This window comes from Eulemur rufifrons, chromosome 10 (assembly GCF_041146395.1).
Source record: "Eulemur rufifrons isolate Redbay chromosome 10, OSU_ERuf_1, whole genome shotgun sequence".
NCBI lineage: Eukaryota > Metazoa > Chordata > Mammalia > Primates > Lemuridae > Eulemur > Eulemur rufifrons.
In genome coordinates this window covers 23,908,249-23,931,318 of record NC_090992.1, presented here as the reverse complement: position 1 = coordinate 23,931,318, position 23,070 = coordinate 23,908,249, and the positions used below count along the sequence as shown (strand labels likewise).

At 43.2% G+C, this 23,070-nt stretch overlaps 1 protein-coding gene across 1 annotated transcript in view; it reads left to right on the top strand.

Moving 5' to 3' along the window:
- The window catches only part of ADRA1B (adrenoceptor alpha 1B), a 47,161-nt gene that overhangs the window by 22,105 nt on the left and 1,986 nt on the right, over window positions 1-23,070 (top strand). The gene's annotated exons all lie outside the window — the stretch shown is intronic.

Genomic DNA, 23,070 nt, shown 5'->3' with positions numbered 1-23,070 from the left:
ATTTAGTTCCTAAGTCACAGCAATCATATTTCAGAGGTTCGATAGCCACACGTGGCTAGTGGCTACCATATTGGACAGCACAGATTTAGAACATTTTCCTCATCGCAGAAAATTCTACTGGATGGTGCTAAGTTAGTACATTTTTCAGCTTGTTCCAAACATGGTTGACGATCCAGCAATCCCATTATTGGCATCTACCCAAAGGAAAAAAAGACACTCTATAAAAAAGACATCTGCACCAGAATGTTTATAGCAGCACAATTCACAATTGCAAAGATGTGGAAACAACCCAAGTGCCCATGAATACATGAGTGGATTAATAAAATGTGGTATATGTATACCATGGAGTTCTACTCATCCACAAAAGACAATGGTGATCTAGCACCTCTTGTACTATCTTGGATAGAGCTGGAGCCCATTCTACTAAGTGAAGTATCCCCAAGAATGGAAAAATAAGCACCACATGTACTCACCACCAAATTGGCATTAATTGATCAACACTTATGTGCACATATAGTAGTAACATTCATCGGGTGTCGGGCAGATGGGAGCAGGGAAGAGGGGATGGGTATATTCATGAACCTAATGGATGCAGTATTCATCATCTGGGGAATGGACCCTCTTGAAGCTCTGACTCGGGTGGGGCAAAGGCAGAATATGTAACCTAAACATTTGTATCCCCATATGCTGAAATAAAAAAAATAGAAAAAAACCCAAACATGGTCCACAATGTCTTCAGAATAAGCACATCCATTTGCCCTTCTAGTTTAAAATAAAGAAAATCATTCATGGCAATGTAAAAGGGCACAGCAAATTTGGAAAACAGTTTGGCAATTCCTCAAAAAGTTAAACATGGACCTTATAACCCAGCAGTCCCACTCCTAGTATAGACCCAAGTGAATTGAAAACACATGCTCACACAAAAATTTGTACATAGATGTTCATAGCAGCGTTATTCATAATGGCCATAAAGTGAAAATAACCCAAATATCTATCAGTTGCAAAATGAACAAACAAAAGGTGGTGTGTCCATACAACAGAATATTACTTGGCCAAAAAAAAGAATGAAGTACTGATACATACTACAACACAGATGAACCTTGAACATGATATGCTAAGGGAAAAAACAAAAAGTCACATATGATATGATTCTGTTGGTATGAAATGTCCAGAATAAGCAAATTCACAAAGAGACAAAGTAGATCAGTGTTTGCAGAGACTGAGAAGGGGGAATGTGAGTGACAGCTATGGTTCCTTTTGGATAATTAGATGGTGGTGATGGTATACAACTCTGTAAATATACTAAAAACCACTGAATTGTACACTTTAAAAGGGTGAATTGATGGCATGTGAATGATTGCTCAGTAAAGCTGGGGTTTTTTTTAAATACTGTTCTAATTGGGAGACAACCTAGTTGTCCATCGGTAGGCAAGTGAGGAAATAAACTGACACATCCATACAGTGGATTGTGATGCAGCATTTAGAAAAAATGAATTAGATCTGTTTACTGATTAAGAAAGATCTTTAAAACAAATTGTTAACGGGGGAGCAAGTTTCAGCATGCTGCATACAGTATAAAATGTTACATTTTTTAAAAATCCCAAATATTCTATTTTCTATGAATATATATATAGAAATACATAGGGAAAAAACTAAAAGGTAGTGCATCAAAAAGATTAAAATAATTGCCTCTGAAGGAGGATCCTGGAATTAGGGATGGTAATAAAAGGGTATCTTCTTAATTTTTTAAAAGAAAAGGTATTCGTTTGTTACAAGCATAATTAACAATTTTAAAGCTCTCTTTATTAAAATAAAAATACGAATTAGATCATCTCTATGGGGGATAAAAAGAAATATAATAAAGAATGAGTTTCAAAGGAATAAACTACTTAAGTATAACTGGGTACTTTTCCTCTTTGTTAATTCAGCTCATATTTTCCCAGAAAAACAAACTTAACTCTTAATCTTTGCTTAGCCCTGAACTCTCTAGGGCTAAAAATACACCCGCTGGGCCAATTCCTCTGGTCTAAGACCCTGTCAATAGAGCCCTAGGCCTGAAAGTCCTAGACGCCCCAACTCCAACCTGATTAAAGATCGTTAGTCTAATGACTTCCTCCCTGTGTCACCTGTCAGCATCTCTCCCCACCCCAATCTATCTAGGTGATGCCTCAGAATTCTTTCATGCCTCCTGTAGCCTGAGCCTCCGCTGAGACGATTGAGGATACTGTGTATGACCTACTTAGGGGATTTTTTTTTTTTCAGGGATTAGGGAGAGAAAGAGATTTGCCTTTCATTTGATTTTTCCCCAATTTTTTGCCAATCTTTCCTTCCCCCAGATCACAAGAAAAAAAGGCAAAATTTTAAAAAGAACAAAATGGAACACTTTCTCATTTGGTAGCTAAAATTCTGTGATGATTTTCTTCCAATCAGTGTATTGTTACCTGGGTGACTGACTTACTACCACAATTGGCTTCGCTCTCATTCATTCTCTCTCTCCCTCCCTCTCTGACTCTCACTCCCCAATTTTATTCTTCTGCGCTCTGTCTCCCTTTCATATCAATAGCTCTTTGCCATTCAATGAGGTTCCTTACCCGCAATGTGCTCTGTTATTTACATCAGATCTAACAGAGACCACTCTTTGTGAACCTAGATTCTTAAAGCGGACAGGTCCTGTTCCTTTCTGAACCTTTTGAGCAGGGATTTTTTTTTTAACAAAACACTTCTAAAGATACCAATTTACTCAGGATGCCCCAGGAACCAATGGCCCCATTTGTTAGAGCGGACAGCAGTGGCTATCAGCTTCCTCTCCCGCCACTGTATCCTGGCCTGAGTGCCGTGTGCCTGTGTTTTCCTTTATTACCTGTCTTGCCGTGGTGCAGTGTCCTGCAGGCTGCTCATTATTCTAGATACAAACTCCATCCACGGTGTCTCGTGAAGAGTGATCCAAAGTAGCACAAGGTCTCTGTTAATCAGTTAATTATTGTATGTCACACAGAGAATGGCTAACACTTAGCCAGAGAAACATCAGAATAACGCTGGGAAACCTGGTCTCTCGACAGGCTGGGTTACCATTTTGTCAAAGTGCTCCTAATAAAACATGATTGCTCGCTCATGGTAAACGAATGAGAGAGGCCTTCGGTGGGCATAAAATTAACAAAGCCTTATGATTAGCACCCAGGGAACACAGCCACCGTGTGTACCATGTGCCAGGCACTGTGCTAAGTGCCTCACATACATCATCTCCTTTCATCTTTACAGCAACCCTGGGGGGAAAGGCTTATATGCTTAATTTTACAGACATGGAAATTGAAGTTCAGAGAGTGAGAGGCTTGTAAAGATCACACAGCCAGATATCTTTTAGGTACCTTCCATGTGTCAGGTACACTTTAAGGAACTACAGATATAAGAGTGAACAAGCTAGGCAATGCCTCCACCTCCGTGCAGCTTATAGTCTTAGGGAGTGGGCATGGACAAGGAGTACATATATAAATAAACAATATGATATCAGGTAATTGTAAGCACCATAGAGGAAACAAAATGGGGTGGTGTTCTAGAGAGAGGCCAGGTGGTAAAGATCAAGAGAAAGCATGAGAAGGCTGGGAGGGAAGGACTCTTTGAGGTCATGGGGCTGAAATTTGGTAAGTAGAAGGAGCCAGCCAGGCAGGGATCTGGAGGGAGGGCATTCCAACCAGCAGGGGCAGTGAATGCAAAGGCCCTGAGGTGGGAATGCATTTGACATGGTTGCCATGGAACATGGCAGCCAGAGTGCTGGAGCGGACAGAGGGAAGGGGAGAGAGGTGACAGATGATGCCCCATAGGCATGGACATCTCGTGAGGCCTTGTAGGTCACAATGAAGAGGTTAGCATTTTCTCTAAGTGCAACAGAAAATCCCAGGAAGGTTTTGGAAAGGGAAGTAATTTAATCCGATTTACATTTTTAAAGACCTCATGGGGAAAGTAGAGAGTGGGTTGTAGAGGCTCAAGGGTGGAGACAGGGAGATCAGCTGTGAGGCTGTATCAGGGGTCCAGAGAGAGAGGACAGTAGCTTCGGATTGCGTTCTGTTCCCACGTATAAAAATCTAGACCATCTGGGGAAAAGCCTGATCCAGGATTTACAGAGAATTCCCCGCCTTCCTTAGGAAATTGACACGAGACACCTTCAGGACTTGTCCCACCTCATAACGAATGTGTCCAAAGTGTGTGCCACTTATTTTTCTTTGAAGAAACTTTTTATGGAAGTGTGACATACGTACAGAAAAGTGCACCACTCATAAGGGCACGGCCCGGTCAGTTCTCACAAAACCAACACATCCGTGTAAGCAGCACCCAAAGGAAGAAAGAAAAGATTATCAGCACCCCCAAAGCTCCCTCCCTCTCCCCCTCCAGTCACTCTCTGCCGTTCCACGTGTGTGTCTGTCATGTGTTTTGCCAGAATGACATTCTGTAAATCCATTCTCTCCATCTTGCTTAGCCCATGACCCTCTTTTCTAAACTGAAAAATTTCCCTCTGCAATCAGGGATTTTTCTTATACCACCCGCCAAGATGATTTGAATTTTGTGTTCTGCAATGTGTGCTATGAAAACAACAGGGTTTTCACATTTAAAAAGTATAGATAATACTAAAGATGCTTTTAAAAAACTTGACATAAATTCCCACTCCCAGATTCTGTTGTGCCCCCTCTTAAGAATCAGAGCTCACTGGCTGGGCACGGTGGCTCACGCCTATAATCCTAGCACTCCAGGAGGCTAAACTGGGAGGATTCTTGAGGTCTGGAGTTCAAGATCAGCCTGAGCAAGAGCAGGACACTGTCTCTACCAGAAAATAGAAAAAAATTAGCTGGATGTGGTGGCACACGTCTGTAGTCCCAGCTACTTGGGAGGCTGAGGCAGGAGGATGGCTCGAGCCCAGGAGTTTGAGATTGCAGTGAGCTATGCTGATGCCACTGCACTCCAGCTGGGGTGACAAAACCAGACTCTGTCTCAAAAAAAATAAAAGAGAGAGAATCAGAGTTCACACACACATAAACATGGCGTAAATTCTGGAAAGCCTCTAGGTTACCTTGTCTAGAATAGTCTTGAAATCCGATGGCACAGACAGTTGGACTAAGATACATGAGTTTGTAATAAAGAACAAAGACAGGATTTCTGGCTTTGTTCAGAGGGCAAGACACTGACGGAAAACTAATATTTACTGAGCATTTATTATGTCCCCAGCACTGAGCTAGGTGTTTTAGTATGTTATCTTATTTAATCGTCACAACCCTTTGAAGATGGTCTAATTCTCTCCATTGTACAAATAAGAAAACCAAGGCTCAGAAAGGTGAAATAATTGACCCCAAGTTCTCAGGACTCATGAGTGGCAGAGCTCAGCTTGCAACCAGCTCTCTCTGACCCCAAATTTTGTGCTTATTTCACTCAACCAAAGCAGCCTCTTTACTGCTTTTCTTCCTTTGATCTGCACTAAATAGGTTGAAAATGTTTGTCTCAACACTTGGGTGCTGCAATAAGTCTCATTTCTTCTAATGGTTTCCCTTTTATATTCTTTTTTTAATACACTGGCTTTCAAATTAATGGTAAAGCTATTCATAAATGAAATGAGGGACCCGGCTATGACTTTGCTTCTTTCCGGAAGCCTTTCCAAGGCTCTTTAAGCCTGATGAAGTTTAATGCTTGCTGTAAATCCACGAAAAAAATGAATGAGCACAATTTAAATCACCCCAGTCCATAGTCTGGCCATGTGAGGGACATGGGAGGTATGTTGCGTCACCGTATTATCTGTTATTGAGAAAGGAGCCAGCAATTAGCAAAGCAATTTAGATTAACCACATTAACATCTTGGAGAGGGATTCACGTTCTCTGGCTTTCTGGATGCTCCTCCAAGCTCAAGCTGTCCCTGGGTTCTTTGGCTTTGCGTCATGAAGGGAATTGATTTGATCAATTACTTTGCTGCTGCCTAATTAGAAAGCATGGTCATACTTGCCCATCGGTTTCACAGAGATTAAACTTGGGATCCTGACTGCAGACCAATTTTCATGGCTGAAAGTCGCTGTACCTTTCATCCTTACCAAGTTCCCGGAGTTAATCATAATGAGCCTTTAGCCCCAGGGCTGGAGGAATGTTCTCAAAGTCCAGACAGCTGGGCCTCCTGAGTCCTCCTGCACGACAGTGCGGATTACTTTGCAAAAGCCCGTTGGCTTGAGAAGCCTGTTTTTCCGCACATGCCGGGTACCACCCTTCACAAAGCACCTTTCCGCTCCCCCTTTCATTTGAGTTTCCCAGTATCTCAACAGGAAAGAAGGTACAACTCAAGTGCAACAGGAAGAAGGGAACCTTCCCAGAAATGACCACTCAAAGCCACAAAGTGTTTTCAACTGACATCAGTCAGTTTTTTCAAAAAGTAACTTTTATTGGATGAGTTTTGTCTTCTTACAAGAAGTTATACACTTCAGTGTAGAAAATTTAGAAGCTACAGAAAAACAAACAGAAGATAATAAAAAGCTGCCCCTCAAACATAACCACTGAAATGTTTAATGCATGTTTATTCAGCCATCGTTCTATGGGATGAGGTCATACATACTATTTTGTACCTGCTCTTTACCTTTTAACATACTGTGAACACTTTCCCAATCATATTCACTGATTTAATCTTCACTGGTTGAGCTGCATGTATCATTAAGCCAATCACTTATGTGGAATATTGGGGGTTGTTTCCAATATTTAGTGATGATATGACAAATAATGTGGCAATAAAATCCTTTTATCTACATAATAATAACATTTATTGAGTATTTATTGTGTCTCAGATACTGTAGTAAGTGTTTTACATGTATTTTCTCATGTAAGCCTTCCAAAAATCCTATGGATAAATAACATTACCTCCGTTTTACAGATGAGGAAACTGAGGCCTAGAGAGGTTAAGTAACTTGCCCACAGTGACATAGATAATAGGTAGCAATGCTCAAATTTAACTCAAGTCAGTCTGACTCCAGAGCTAGGACACTTAGCCACTAACATAAATTCTTAGAATTATAATTTCAGGGAAACTAAATTCTTAAAACTAAATTCTTAAAACTGAGACTTTGAGTCACATTACCCAATTACCTTCCAGAAAGCATGTTCCAATGTATACTCCCACCACCAGACTATGAATGCCCATTCACTCACATCATTACCAACATGAGGTCCTATTAAATTTGTATTGTTCATTAGAGAAATGAAGCCCAATCTTCTGACAGCTCATTCACGCTTTCAGAGCATGCATGCAACCTGGTTCCTGATCAAAACAGTGATTTGCTTTAAATCAATGGCTCTTATCCTTTTTTCAGTACACGGGCCCTTTTGAAAATTTGCTGGAAGCTATGAAACAGCTACACAAAAAACGTACATATGCACATCAAATAACCCCTTATTTTTCAATGACTCACAGACACCATTAAGAACTCCTGTGCTTGCTAGAGGATTGATGCACTAACATTAAAATTAGAAGTAAAAGTGGGACTAATAAACCCAGTCATCAAATGCTGGTTTTACCAGATTGTTCTTTTTAACAGTCCTGCAGCATAAGGATCCTGAGCGGGAGGGACTGGAATAAAATGCCCAGGCACTATAATGATGCATTTGCCACGTGAAGGCGAGTGCCCAGGTCAAGACTCTCTCCTGAGGTCACGCTGTCCTCTACCAGGCCAGCAAGACCTCCGAGCAGATGGACCGGCCAGCACCAGCCTGCCTCCATTTGTGCACTTCAGCAGCCTCGGAAGAACAAGTCTGGAAGCCTCTTGCCAAATGCACTTCCTCACACGCTGGTGTATTTCATTATCTCCCCTTGCATCCTACTCCTTTATGGTTTGCAAAGCCTCGTCCCAGATCAGTCAAACCTCCACCAACCCTACGCACCCCTCCTCCTGTCACGAGCAGCGGATCAGGGCAAGGGAGGATGGGAGAGTGAGGTCCAGGGCCTCGCCCATCCATCTGCTCTGAATGCTGCTACGCCAGGCACATTTTTTCTGCAAGACCTCGTTGGACTGAGCACGTGCCTCTGGGAGTAGCGGGGCTGCTTTTCATAAAGATCCATTGAGGCTCAGAGACATTTTCAGAATTGATGGTGGAACATCTGGTCCCAGCCTATAAAGAAGAAGGTGGACAGAGGAATTAGCAAGCTTGAGTGAACTGCCCTTTTGGGTGACCCAGTGGGGAATTTAGGTCCGCCTGGATGGGCAGGGCCACACCACTGTGAGCCACGCACGCGAACGCAGGCAGCTCCTCAGGCTGGAACCTGAGCTGCCCTGGCCTGGCCACCCACCCATGGCCACCTTTGGGGTCTCACTGTGCTCAAGACCACCTCATCCTAGGCAGAAATATAGAGAGGAGTGGTAATGGGAACAAGGGCTGTTGGGCCTTTTTTTAGCCTTTTTATTGCCTGGCTTAATTCTATCTTTTCACCTCCATCCTGTGAAAACTTACCCTTGCCCTGTCTTCTCGCATTTGTTCTTGGCATTGCCCATCTACAGATCATGGAAGAACTTGTGAGTTAAGCGTCCACCCTCCCTCCACCTTCTCAGGTGCCCAGGACTTACCTTTCGCAAAGCCCAGAGGTGGGAGAAGGATAACTTTTCAATTCTAAATAATTACAGTTTCTCCTGGATTTGGCTGGGAAAAGAAGTCATCTGAAAACAGTATATTCACGCCCAAACCTGGCTCTTCTTTACCCTTGTGCACCTTCCACTCTCCTGTGGACTCTGCTCCACTTTCCCAGATTTCCTTTTGGTACAGTGGTCACCCCTTATCCGTGGGGAAGTCATTCCAAGATCTCCAGCGGATGCCCCAAACCACAGAGAGCTCCGAACTCTATATACACTGTGTCTTCTTAGACACGCATACTTGTGATAAAGCTTAATTTATAAATGAGGCACAGTAAGGGATTAACAGCAAGGGATTGTAGATGGGCAATGCCAAGAACAAAAGCGAGAAGATTGGGCAAGGGTAAGATTTCACAGGAGGGAGATGACAAGATAGGATTAAGCCAAGCAATAAAAAATCACAAAAGCCCTTGTTCCCATTACCACGACTCCCCGTGTTTCTGCCTAGGATGAGGTGGTCTTGGGCACAATTAGCTATTGTTATGATTAGAACAATCATAACAATATGCTGTAATAAAAGTTATATGGATGTGGTCTCTCTGTCTCTCTAAAAATATCTTATAGCAAGTAATATTTTCGGACTGCAGTTGACCACAGGTAACCACAACAGTGGAAAGCAAAACTGTGGATTGGGGGAACTGCTGTCCTTGGTTTCTTGGTTTCTTGGTGACCTGCCTCACAAGGTCAAAACAGTAGCAGATGGGAAGGCAGGAACTCGTGGCTTGTAATGAGTTAGTTCTGTGACTCTGAAGAAATTGCTTCTTTTCTAAGCTTCAATTTTAGCATCTGTAAAATGGGGACAGTTAGCTGTACCTCCCACTTAGAATTGTTTGGGGCACTGAATGAGACATGCATCTTAGGGGTTGGTTATAGCGATTGCCCCATGAGCTCTCGATAGATGGTAACTGCTTTTGCTATTGCCGTTTTCGTTATTAAAGTGAGATCACCACCATCTTCTGTATTTTCTTTGGAAACCTCATAAAGATTGAGTCTATTTCTATTGCGAGAGTCAGCACACATTCTCCAGGACACTGTGTAAGAAGTCAGGCCTCCTCTCTCAAGAGCTCAATAACCTTCTTAAGTTACAGGTTTTCTGAAACACACTTTCCCCACTGCGGTTACGCCCCCACCCACAAAGGGGGTGCCAATCCTTGCCCTTCCAGCTCCTGTCTCCTCAAAACATGCAAAGACGGAATCATCTTTGCAGGAACATTCTTTGAAAGTAGCAATATCAAATAACACCTCCTTCCCGCAAGATCCCTCCCACACGTCTCTCCAACCATACATATAACCGGCACCTCCTGGTTTTCTTCTAGACACCTCCACAACGAATGTTCCAGGGGAGTGACAAGCCTCCAGGCTGTGGGAATCAGCACTGGGGTAGTGGAAAGACCAGTAGTTCTGGGTTAAGCCTGGAATTGAATCTCTACCACTATGTAATCTTGAGCATGTTTCTTAATCACTCTGTGCTGCCATTTTTTTTTCATCTACAAAATGGGCTTAATAAACATAACCACCTCATAGACTTGTGAGGACAGAATAATCAGTGAAATCTCTCTGCTTCCCTACTCAATGTTAGTCTCCTTGACTAGATGCTCAGCCCAGCTGCAGGCATCTAAGAACTGTTCAATAAAGACTTTCTCAGTAAAGGGGAGCAAAGCTTGGGGCCCCTCACTGAGAATGATAATCCAAAAGCCTATGTCAAATGGAGAATGGAGCATTTATTCACATGAAAAGAGGAAGAGAGAACCTCATTTTCTGAAAAATCTAGATTTTCTTTGAGGAAAGGAAGTGTCTTTGGAGAAATAGCTTGTTTAGAGGTAGAGGTAGAAGATGAAACCCATCGCCCCCCATCACCACCCCCAACTCTTCCCTCCTTGCTACCCTCAACAAGGCTGACAGCAAAGCTACGAGAAGAGAGGCTGGAAATGCTTGCCTTAAAAGAGACATAAGAATTTGGAACTCCTGGGGCAATCTGGGAGGGAGGGGGAGAGGAACAGAGATGAGAGGGGGCAAGGAGGGGATCAGGGGGCCCAGCATTGAGTAGTTCTAAATGCCTGGTGTCTGAGTCATTCAGGTTGCTATAACAAGGTGCCCTAGAATGGGTGGCTTATAAACAACAAATGTATTCCTCATAGTTCTGGGGGCTGAAAGTCTGAGATAAAGGTATCAGTAGGGTTGGGTTCTAGTGAGGGCTCTCATCCAGGCTGCAGACGGCCACCTTCCTGTTGTCACCTCACATGGAGGAAAGAAGGCAAGAGAGCTCTCTGGGTCCCTTTTATAAGGGCACTAATCCCATTCATGAGGACTCCACCCTCATGACCTAATTACCTCCTAAAGGCCCCATCTCCTAAACCATCACATTGGGGGTTACAGCTTCAACATATGAATTTTAGAAAGACAAAAACATTCAGTCCATTGCACTTCATGTGGGTGATTTTTCTCTTGTGGAATCATTTTCTGAATATGGTATAAGAAGAGGAGGCTGTCAAGGGCAATGGAGCCCAAGAGGCAAGAGAGGCCAGATTGGAGTTAGTCCTCCCACCCCACTCCAGGAATCCAGAGACTCTAATGGAGTGTTTTGAACTTCCAGGGTTATGACAAAAGGATATAGGAGATAATCTCACCTAGCTTTCAAGGGGTGGAAAGGCTCCCAGCTGGTGTCTGAGCCACACATATATAAACAGCACAGGCAATAATACTGAACACATTCAGACCTTTCTTCATTGAATTTCTCAGAAAACACTCTTGCGTGGCTATAGCAAGCCCACCCAACTTGGTGTCCTACAGGATATCTCCCAGTTGAGCAATGAATCGTGCTCCAGGAACTTCCACCTGGAAGGTTTCCCTTGAGCTATGAGAAAGGGCACGAATTTCAGGCTCGTGTTATGACATGTCTGTAGACCTAGACAGAGAAGGAAGACAAAGCCTCACCGTGCTGGGATCTGAGAGCCGCACACATTCAGCAGCAAAACCCAATCATTTCTTTCTGCAATACGCACCATACCAGGCAACGTGTTTGGCTCTCGGGATACAGAAACGCAAGAGAGGGCTCCGGCAAGAAGAAAAGACACCCTGGAGACGTGCACCAGCATCATTCACTCAGGGCTGAGAAACCCTGAGGGCTACAGGCGACAAGGAAGGCATGAGTCCCAGGTGTGGCCCATCAGAGAGGAATGTGTCCCAGACCGGACCAGACAAGTGGAAAGGTGACACAGAGCCTGGCCTACCAGTCTGAACATCGAAAAAGTTTTGATTTCCACCAGTCAAAAGACAACAAAGGGATGAGTCAGAGAGAAGAGGGCAGGGAACCCAGCAAGCAGCTACTGAGAGAGGGGATGAAAGGGACCACACAGAGCCTAATGGCTTGAGTGGCCCAATCTGGGTGTTCTACCGTCTGATTCTCCAGGGCCAGAAATTGTCCCTGTTCTCTCATGGAGCCTTTCATCCCAAGACACCCAGGCCCGTCAGCCAGTCGGCAGGTCCATGGACCACCTTGGAAGAAAGGATCTAGTGTTGTGGAGTCTGTTTGTCCTAGGCTCAAAGCAGCTCTGGCAGGAGGTATATTTGTACCTTCTCCCCTAATTTCCACTTTTTCTCTAAAAAGTGAACACAAGGCTTAGAGTCAGAGAAAGAGGAAGCCCTGGTAGCTAATGCAACCCTCTTATTTGTGCATGGAGAAACTGGGGCCCTGAAAGGCCACGACCCAGCCTGATTGTCTGCCAGCTAATATCCCATGGCTGGCTCTTTTTTCTCCATATATATATATATATATATATATAGTTGGTTTTTTTTAGCTGCACTCATGTTCAGGACATCTCCCCCTATATTTTCAACGTTTGTCTCTCTCTCAATATCATTCTCTTCTCTCTCTCTCTCTCTCTCTCTCTCTCTCGCATTAATTACAAAAGCAATATTTGTTCTTTGCAAAAAGAATTGTAACTACAAAGTGAAAATCTTTACATAAACATATCTTCCAGAGATAACTACTATGAATAGTTTTGTATATATTCATCCAGATGTTTTTGCTGTAAATATACTGATACACACACACATAAAGTTTTTTATAGAAATCAGATCATACTCAGCATTCTGTCTTGAAATTTGCATCATTGCCAACTTAGCTTACCATTTTAATAGATGTACAGTCTTTCATTGTGTGAATGCTATATGATTTATTTCACAATCCTCTATTGTTGGAAATTTAGGTTATTTCCTATTTGGGGGGAACGTGACTGTAGTTCCTTATACTTTCATCTTTGCTCCCTTTCAAGAATATTTCTATAGGATAAATTCCTGTCAAGTACTTAGATCAAAAGCCATACTCATTTTAATCTAATTAGATAAAGCCAATTTTCTGCCCAAAAGTGATACCCCACCCAGAATGTATGACAATGTGTGTCTTCCCACACCCTCATCAAATTAAGCATAAGCATTTTTAAAATATCTTCCAAATCAATAGACCTAAAATATTTTGCTGCTTTTAAATTTGTATTATTTATTTTATAAAAGAATTTTATATTTTTTCACTAACTCATTGGGTGTCTATTGTGCTTATTCTTGTTACTTGCTCATTCATATGATTTGCTTATTTTTCAATTGAGTTGTTTTTCTCTTATTGATTTGAAAGAGAGCTTTGTGTTTTAGAGTGTTCCTTTTACTGTCATTTGAATTACAAATATTTCTCTCAATTCTTCGTGTTTTTGAAGTTTACCATCTTACAGAAATGTCTAGATGCAATACATTTCTTTACAGATCCTGAAATTCAGTTGTGCTTAAAAAGGTCTTTCCTATTTCAAAATTATAAAAACATTTGCCTATATCCTCTTCTAATATTTTAATAACATTTTTATATTTAAAATCTCAGATCTGAGTTTATTTCAGTATAGGAAATAAAGTAGAGATCCAGCCTTATTTCTTTCTAAATAGCTATCCTGTTGCGCCACTACCATTTATAGAATAATCTATTTTTTCCCCAAAAGCATTGAAATGGCATAAAAGTTCCTGTGGATATTTGGTTCTCTTCCTAAACTACATAATCTCATTGATCTTTCTGCCTTTTCCTGCACTTTCTGCCCTAGTATTTTTTTAATTACTATGATTTTATGACAGGTTTTAATATCTATAGAGGTGATTTGCCCATTCCCCCACCCCCATCCCCTACCATTCCTCTTTATTTTCAATTGATCTGGAATTTTTCTCATAGTTATTCTTTCAAATTCCATGTTCTTCCGTATATTTGGTTTTGGATCATTTAGCACACTCTCTTTCTCTATCTCACACACACACAAAAGACAAAAACAAACAAAAAAAACTTGTTAGAATTTTAATGAGATCGTTTTGAATTTTCAGATTAATTTGGAGAGAACTGAAATTATATTGGATAGAGACTTCCTGTACAAAGCAAGCTATGCCTCTCCTTTATAGATGTGTTCTTTTCATGACCCCTTATAAAGTTTCACAGCTTCTTTACATCAAGTCCCACGAATGCCCAGTTTCTAAAAGTGTTCTGCAGGGAAATTACCATTTTCATTGAGGTCAAAGCATGAAACAAACCCAGCTTCACATCGAAGACGAACCCATAAGTGCTGCAGAAACCATTCTGTCCCATCTGCTCCCAACTCTGGGCCTCAGCCAGGAGGTTGCTCCCTTACTGGAAGTTGGAACGGGTTGATCAATTAATCAATTGGTAATCAATGGGCACTGACTGCACACCTAGCCCTGCGCTAGAAGTGTAAGACACAGACCCCATCTTTAAGGTGTTGAAACAATGCCTAAAGTGACAAGATAAAATATATGTAAAGACATCATTACAAAAAACTAAGTAAACAATTCTAGCCTTCCCCACCCCAGAAATGTTCTAAGGGTTTGGAGACAATATTGTGTATCATGGAAACCGCTCTGGAGCTGAGCAGATTTGGGTTTGAATCCTAACTCCACCACTTGATAGCTGTGAGTTCTGCACACTCATAGCCCTGATTTCCACATTTGTAAATTGAGAATTACAGAGACCACTTGTGCCTCCTGCCTATTGTGAAGAAGAAATTAAGTAAGGTGTGCAAGTCACCTGGATTTTAGCTGGTCTTCTTGGCCTGCTTGTTCCTTTCTCCTGCCTTCACATTCCAGAGGAAGGTAGTTATGAGAAGGAATTTGAACCAACCTGGAAAGGATGGAAAGGAAGAAGGGAGTGGAAATGGCGTCTCAGACCAGTGGACAGCCTGAATAAAGCGAAAGGGGCCAGAAAAGTCAATGAGTGTTACAAAGAATTAGTCCACTGCAGCAAAGTTGAGCGGGTCTTAAATTCCAGCCTAAGCAGTTTGAACTTTATCCTATAAACTGTAGGAGTCACTGGAGGATTGGGAGCACATGGGAGCATGGGATTCAATCCCATGGTGAGGTGGCTCTCAGCCCAGCCTTTGCTCACCCACGAATCCCAAGATACGCAGGGAAATAATTTTTAAGAATAAAATTGTAATGCAAACTAAGGCAATACTTCTTATCTTGGGATCTTGTTAAAAAGCAGATTCTAAGCTGGACACAGTGGCTCACGCGGTAGTCCCAGCTATTCAGGAGGCTGAGGAGGGAGGACTGCTTGACCCCAGGAGTTCAAGGCCAGCCTGGGCAATATAGTAAGACCCCATTTCTTAAAAAAAAAAAAAAAAAAAGCAGCAGATTCTGACGCACTGGATCAGAGATTCGACATTTCTAGCAAGCGCCAGGAGCTGCTTACCTAGGAACCTCATGTTGAGTAGCCAAGGGTTAAGCTAATTTCAGTTTTATTATTTTTATCACTATTATTTATGCAACACCTGTTCACTGAGTGCCCATCACATGTCAGGCACTGTGGTAGGCCTTGGGCAGAGAGAGAAGAATCAGACATGAACTCTGTTTTCTAGACATTCACAGTCTAATCAGAAGATATGAGACGTAGACTTAAGCAATTGAGATCCAAGGTCGAAAGTGATAAATGCCACATTTTAGGTTAGGAAAAAGTGCTTTAACAATTCAGTGGAGAGACAAATTGTTCTCAGTTAAGGGAGAAATTGCCTAATGTTTAAGGAAATGAATAGATGCACTTTTTCTTATTATTAAACAATGAGGAAGAACCCAGGCTTCAGAGCTGGGTTTTCATCCTAGCCCCACCACTTACTAGGCATGTGACCTTGCTAACCTCTTAAGCCTCAGTTTCCTCGTCTGTGAAATGAATATTAATACATAGTAGCAGGGCTGCCAGAAGGATTATATTAGAGAATGTTTGTAAACATAGCACCTAATAACTGATTCAGGAACCAGCAAAAAGTGGCTCTGGTGATTAATACTGTTTTCAGCATTTGCTTTAAGACTTAACATGGCTCTGTTGGCCCCAAAGATATTGGATTTGCTGGACAAGTTTATGATCTCATTCCAGGGGTAAGTGGCAAATGAAAATGGAAAAACCTCGAAAGGAATTTCCAAATCCAAGGAAACCTCCTTTTACAAAGCTGCTGCTGAAAGAATTAGCAACTATTTTAAATTTTTCTAGTTTTTATTGGGCCAAGCTCTTTCAGCTGGGGAGACTTGGTTTGGCTGAAGATGTAGCCAAATGCTCCTAATAAGAGCCATGTTGAAAAGGAGTTCCACTCCATTTACAAGCGGATCAAGAATGGTTTCACCACCCACTGGCTCCCCTGAGGCCATTGGCTTGTTTGACGCTGACTGTGAAATAAATCAAATCAAATTTACAACCCCAGAGTCCCGGAATGTCAGGGCCCAGAGGGCTGTTAGAAACCACCCAGCCCAATGCTGGCGTTTTGTGGACCAGATACGTGGGGCGTTAGGTTCCCACACCTCGCTGCAGTCTCCAAACCAACAGGTTTCATTTCAAACCTCTCTGTCTCTTCCCTGCGGGGACCTTGGTCTGGGGCTGTTCTCCACCGAGTCCCCATTTCTTCATCTGTAAAACAGGGATAATCCCACCCTGCTCAGGGAGCTGCTGTTGGGATTAAATGACATGGGACCTAAGAACGTTGGCTGGCACATGACGAGGACCTGATAACCACAGCATCTTTTGGCTTGTTTGTTTTTTCGCTTGTAAATAAAATTCACTGGACTTTTTCCCAGTTCCAGAAGTAAATTATGTTTATGGGGAACGTTTTGGAAAACACCGAAAAGCACAGAGAAGGAAAATTCACCCATAATTCCCCCACTCAGGGATAAGCACTGTGGACGTTCCCGTGTGTACCCTTCCCATCCTTCCCAGACATGAGCCTGTACATTCTGTCTTCCTGTGAGCTGTGGTGTTGGTCATTAGGAGCCTCTGGTAGAGGCTGCCTGGATTCAGATTCTAATGTTCTATCACCTGCCAGCTCTGTCACCTCTGGCAACTTACCTGTCAAATCTGAGTTTCTGCTCCCCTGCGTGTAATAGTCACGGCCCCCAGGCCCGTGCATGCAGGTTGGCCCTACAGTCACCAAGGACTGTTGTAGGCGACAATGTGAATGCTGCCCCCTAGAGCCATGCACGGCACAGTCGTAAGGGGCTGCCCTGGAAACAGGGACTGTTGAAGAAGTAACTGGCACAACGGGGGTTAAGCACTTAGCCCGGTGCCTGGAACAGGGTAGAGCTTGTTTTGAAGAGTGGAGGGTCACAGAGGGCTGAGACCTGCGCTGCTCACTGTTTACTGTTCAGATTTGAATGGCACCTTAAGGATGACCTGCTGGGACCACGTCCAGCCAAGAAATACTTCTCCCTGTACAGATTCTGCTCGGCATTAGCCTTTGACCCTTGCACTTCTCAATCCCTCTAAATCGCCCTTGGGCACTCAAAGCCCAAGTGACGTGGGTGGGTTTACAGCAACATCTGTTCCTGGACTTATCCCTCCTCCCCCAAGCTTCACCTTCTATTCCCCCAGCCCCCAGGGGGGAAAAAAGGATAAAAATAATAGAAATGCCTCCCCAAGGTAGTGAGCTTCCAACCTCTCTAAGCCCTTTCAGAAGTTTTGTCTCATTCGATCTGCTTAATGAGCCTAAACAAGAGGCTGCCAGGAGGTATCAGAGTAGAGCCGCAGGGCGTCCAGCATAGTTTCTCGGGGCCACATCTGCACCGCAGGTCGAATTCACTATGGATGTGGTGGTGACAGCTAGAGATAGCACAAGAAACTCTGAGTCACATATTCCATCAGTCAGTGAGAAAATATTTATTTAGCACCTACTACGTGCCAGGACCTGGGCTCTCCAGTGATCAAGTGGTTCCCTGTTCAGATTTTTTTCAATCCTTTCGGTTCCTCACAGAGGGATGCCTCTCAGTTTAGGGCCAAAATGCCTCAACACCTTTCAACCCCTGCTAATCTTCTTTTTTGAGAAAGAGAGAGCAGGTCCCAGGCCCACCACCGTCTGGAGAGATCCAGAAGGTACAGATACTATTTTGTTTTCATCTTATTTTTCTCTAGTATGACATTTTATTTACAGCAAATGATGCAAGTGTTTGAATCGTGACAGAAAGCTTCCTTCAAAAGAATGGAGTTGAGATACAAAAAGTGAATTGACTCGAAGAAAAGCGTTAAGTAAATGGTGGTCCAGATGCGTAGCAAGTCCTAGACTTGAGATGGGTCAGTGTCTCAACCCTTTGAGGGTTACTAGTCCCTTCAAGACCACGATGACAGCTGTGGACCCTCCCCCTGGAAAAATGCACGAATGTTGCACACGATTTTAGCAGGTTCGGAAACCGCATGGAGTCCGTCCTTGGGCTTGTGCTGGAAAGAGCAGCAGGGTGAGAGTCCCAATGCCCAGACAGAGCAGTAGATGTCATTCTCTTTGCCACCGTCCTCATCTCCGTAGCAGTGGTACTGGTGGAAGCAGCAGCACTGGCAGGAGAAATAGCAGAATTCAAAGCAGTCTTCATAGCTCTACTTGCCGAGACCTTTCGATATGCCAGGCACTTACCAAGCCTATACTCATCTCATCCATGCAAAAAAGAACTATCTCCTTCCCCATTTTTCAGGAAACTGAGCCTTACCAAACTCAAGGAGTTTCTCCAAAGTCACACAACTGAGAATTCCAGGGCTAGGATTTGAACCCAGATCCACCTACCCACAACATCTGAGCAGGTCCTTAACCACTAAACTCCCCTGCCTCAATAAATGTTTGTTGAAGCAAATGAATGGCAACTTGAACAGGTCCTGGCAGCCGCTCTGCCATTCACCAGCTGAGTGACCTTGAGTGAGAAACTCACCCGTGGCGAGCCTCCGTTAAGGAAGGAGATCTCGCAGTCCTGGCAAACCATAATTTTGAGAGCCAGGGCAAGGAGCACTGGGATCATTTCAAGAACAAGAGAAGTGGAGCCAGGCTCAGGGACATGCACAGTGAGTTAGTGGCATTGTCAAAGAGCCCAGGACAGCCCTGACTCCCAGCACAGAGCCCGGAGCCTTCCAGAACCCCACACTTGCTTGTATTTGCCCCCTCTTCTGGCAGCTTCATTAGTCCCCTCCTGCCCTCCTCCAGTGAAGGTCTGTCTGGGTATCCAGGGGAAAAGATCTCTGTCACCCATCCTCTTACACACCTAACAGTCTCAGCACCTTGTCAATTAGCTACAGCTTCTTGGCTCCCACCCAGGCAGGCGCAGCAGACAGGGCCCCCAATCCCAGTAGCTACTGTGCTGCTGCGGGAAGAGGGAGGTGGGAAGAGGCCAAAATATTCATGGAATCCATGGCAGCCTGGAGATCCAGTCCCTGACACACACTGCCCCTCTGTGGTGAGAGTCTAGGACAGCAGGGATGGGCAGGGCTTCTGTCTCTGGCTTCACGGAGATTGAATTTTAGACCAAACTCAATCCACTCGATTAAAGAAGGAAAACTGGGGCAGAATGGGAAAGCAATTTATCCAAAATGATACATGGAGTTAGGAAACATAGGTCTCAAATCTGTTTCCTAAAATTAGATTTCCAGCCCAATCAGTGATTTACAGAAATAATGTAATAATTATTATTTGGTTAATCATGGTTAATGTAGAGTTGATGGGGTGGCAGGCACCTGGTATGCAGCGTGTTCATGAGGACTTCACATGTGTTATCTCGCTTAATCCTCACAACAACCCAGAGAGGTCAATACTGTTATTAGCCCCATTTTACTGATGACGACCTGAGGCTTAGGGACAGCATGCAACTCACCCAAGGTCACAAGGCTGCTGGTGGGAGAGCCAAGATTCTACCCCTCAGAGTCCCATTCCAACAAAAAAAAAGGGAGTGGGGGTCCCTCCTGCGAGAAGTCACTGAGGTCTTGTTCAGGGTGGGCATGCCATGCTGGGGTCTGCCTGAGGACAAAATTAAACGGAATGAGAGGGCAAGTTCATTGTTCACCTACCAAACGAGGATTTAAAAGGCTGACAAGGCCAGGCGCGGTGGCTCACGCCTGTAATCCTAGCACTCTGGGAGGCTGAGGCGGGAGGATCGCTCGAGGTCAGGAGTTCGAGACCAGCCTGAGCAAGAACGAGACCCCCGTCACTACTAAAAAAATAGAAAGAAATTAGCTGGACAACTAAAAATACATAGAAAATATTAGCCGGGCATGGTGGCACATGCCTGTAGTCCCAGCTACTCAGGAGGCTAAGGCAGGAGGATTACTTGAGCCCAGGAGTTTGAGGTTGCTGTGAGCTAGGCTGATGCCACGGCATTCTCTCTAGCCTGGGCAACAAAGCAAGACTCTGTTTCAAAAAAAAAAAAAAAAAATGGCTGACAGACCCCAGGGGAGCAGAGATGCAGGGAAAATGTCACACGCCTGCACAGTTGATGGGAGGGTAAATTGGTGCAACCAGTTCAGAAGGTAATTCTGCTAACTGTCAGTGCTGAAATGTGGAAATGGCCCAGTGATTCCTCATGTGGGAATTTATTCTACAGAAACACTCAAATGTGCAAAAAGTGAAATGTGTGAGGCTTTTCATCACTGCAGTCCAGAATAGCCAAGAATTGGAAATCACCTACTCGACTATCATTAGAGAAGTGTTAAATAAACTACTCTATATCCAGACAGTAGGCTGTAATGCAGCTCTTGAGGGGAGGGGAGAGAAGTGAAATAGCAGCATAGACACTGACATGGGGAAATATACATATTCTAAGCAAAGAAAGCAATTTGGGGAAAGGTCTGTGTAGTATGAACCCATGGGGAAAAAAAAAAAAAGCTAGAGGGATTAAAAACAAAATTGTTAACTCTTGGTCCCATCTTCTGGAATGGAGAAAGAATTTTCACTCTATGCTTAATAGACTTTGTGTAATACGTAATTTTTTAAATTTAGCATGTATTACTTTTGCAATAAAAATATACAAATCTGGAAGAGAGATAGAAAAGAAATGAAGAGATGGTTCCTGCCCAGAAGGAATTTACAGTCTCGGTGGTGAACAAGCACTCAGCCAGCCCTGGGATGGCTTAATATTAACAAGCAAACAATAAAATAACAAAATAAGATCTAGTTGTATGGCTGGGCATGGTGGCTCACGCCTATAATCCTAGCACTCTTGGGAGGCTGAGGTGGGAGGATCACTTGAGGTCAGGAGTTCAAGACCAGCCTGAGCAAGAGCAAGACCCCGTCTCTACTAAAAATAGAAAAAATTAGCTGGCCGTGGTGGCACGTGCCTGTAGTCCCAGCTACTTGGGAGGCTGTGGCAGGAGGATTGCTTGAACCCAGGAGTTGGAGGTTGCTGTGAGCTAGGCTGATGACACTGCACTCTACCCAGGCAACAGAGCGAGACTGTGTCTCAAAATAAATAAACAAAATAAAATAAAATATCCCCATGGACAGAGGCAACTTGCCCCCATCATGGGATGCTAGGTGTTCACACACCACAGTTGCATTTCAGCTGACTTTTGTACTGTGTCTTATCTCCAACGGTGGAACATTACCCTAATGGTGTGGCCCTTGTCACAAATCAGACCACGAGATGGCGCCCTCACCTGACTGACTTAGAGCAAATCTAGAATGTAGCCCTCAGTTTTTCCCCTGAGTTGAGAAAAGAGGTCAATACTACAGTTAGCACTTACATCCAGGCATGGACAAGTCTCTTTCTAAGTTTAAACCCCTGGCTGGCTTGGTCCTATACCAGGAGCCCAGCCATCTTGTCCCAGCTGTCACTAGTGGGTTACTAAGCAGAGAAATAGGAGATGGGCTCCCTGTACCTACAGGCCAAATCTCACATAATCAAGGTGAAGTGCTACAGAAAGGAACCGCAAGGGCAATCCAAAATCAAACATAGGATTTTTTGTGGCATCTGTGTCACCACCTGGGGGATTTTCAGCTAATCTCTGGGTCTCAGCGTCTCCATCTGCAAAATGGTTGGATTTTGAATTACTAAGATCCCTCTCATTCAGATATTCTAGGAGTGCTGGCTATTCATTCAACAAAAGGATCAAAGATGATCCCACAGGCCAGACCCTTGGGAAGCTCAGTCTAACAGAAGAGATACAGCAGGAATATGAAAGTCGATATACCACAGGTCAGGTGGCAGGGTTAGGTGCATGGTTTAAAGATTCAAAATGTTCTGAAAAGTATAATCTCATTTTTAAAAAAATATTTAAATATGTATATAAATATTTAACAGAATACATAGAAAAAATCTGAAAGTATATGAAATCTGAAAATAATGTGATATTTTGGCATTGCAGGATTATGTGTGCTTTTTAAATATCTTTTCTTTTTGCTTTTTTATATTCTCTCATTTTTCCACAGAGTATTATTAATAGCATCCTTCTTTAAAAAAAACATATTTTGTATTCAAATAGAATTTAGTTTAAATCCCAGTTATATTACAAATATGCTAGTGACCTGGGGCAAGTTACTTCTGCAAGTTTCACTTGCCTTATATTTAAAATGGAAATCATTTTTAATTTAATATTGCCATAAAATGTTTTTGGATCTCAAATTCAGAGGGGTGAGTTAATCATGTTTTTTGATTCCTAACATCTTTCATCATCAGTCTATGCCAGGTCTCACTCATTTTATTGATTTATTTCCTTTCATTCCCATTTCCCTCTGCCTCCACCCCCAGGCAAACATTCTGTGTTTAATACGTTTTTTTTTAATTTGAAAGGTTTTTGCACAACGCATGCAGCTGTTTGCTAAGTTACTTAAACGGTCTTATGTCGTAAATCTCATTCTCTTTCCAACTTTTTTTCACAAAGAACGATGTATTTAAGATCCTTCCGTATTGCTGCTATGTGGACAAGTCATCCTAGACCTCTGAGTGCTGCATAATCTCCCAGTATGCACTTTTCCCAGGGGAGACACCCGGGTTTTCTCCCACTCCCTGTCACCACACACGATACTGCCATAGGCACCCTCATACATGTCCCCTTACGGATCTGTGTGAAAATTCTTTCAGCTCTGTGCCCTGGAGCAGAATGGCTGGGTCACAAGGTGTGTTTATACATAATTAGACCAAGTGGTGCCACAGTCTTCTCCAGAATGTCTGC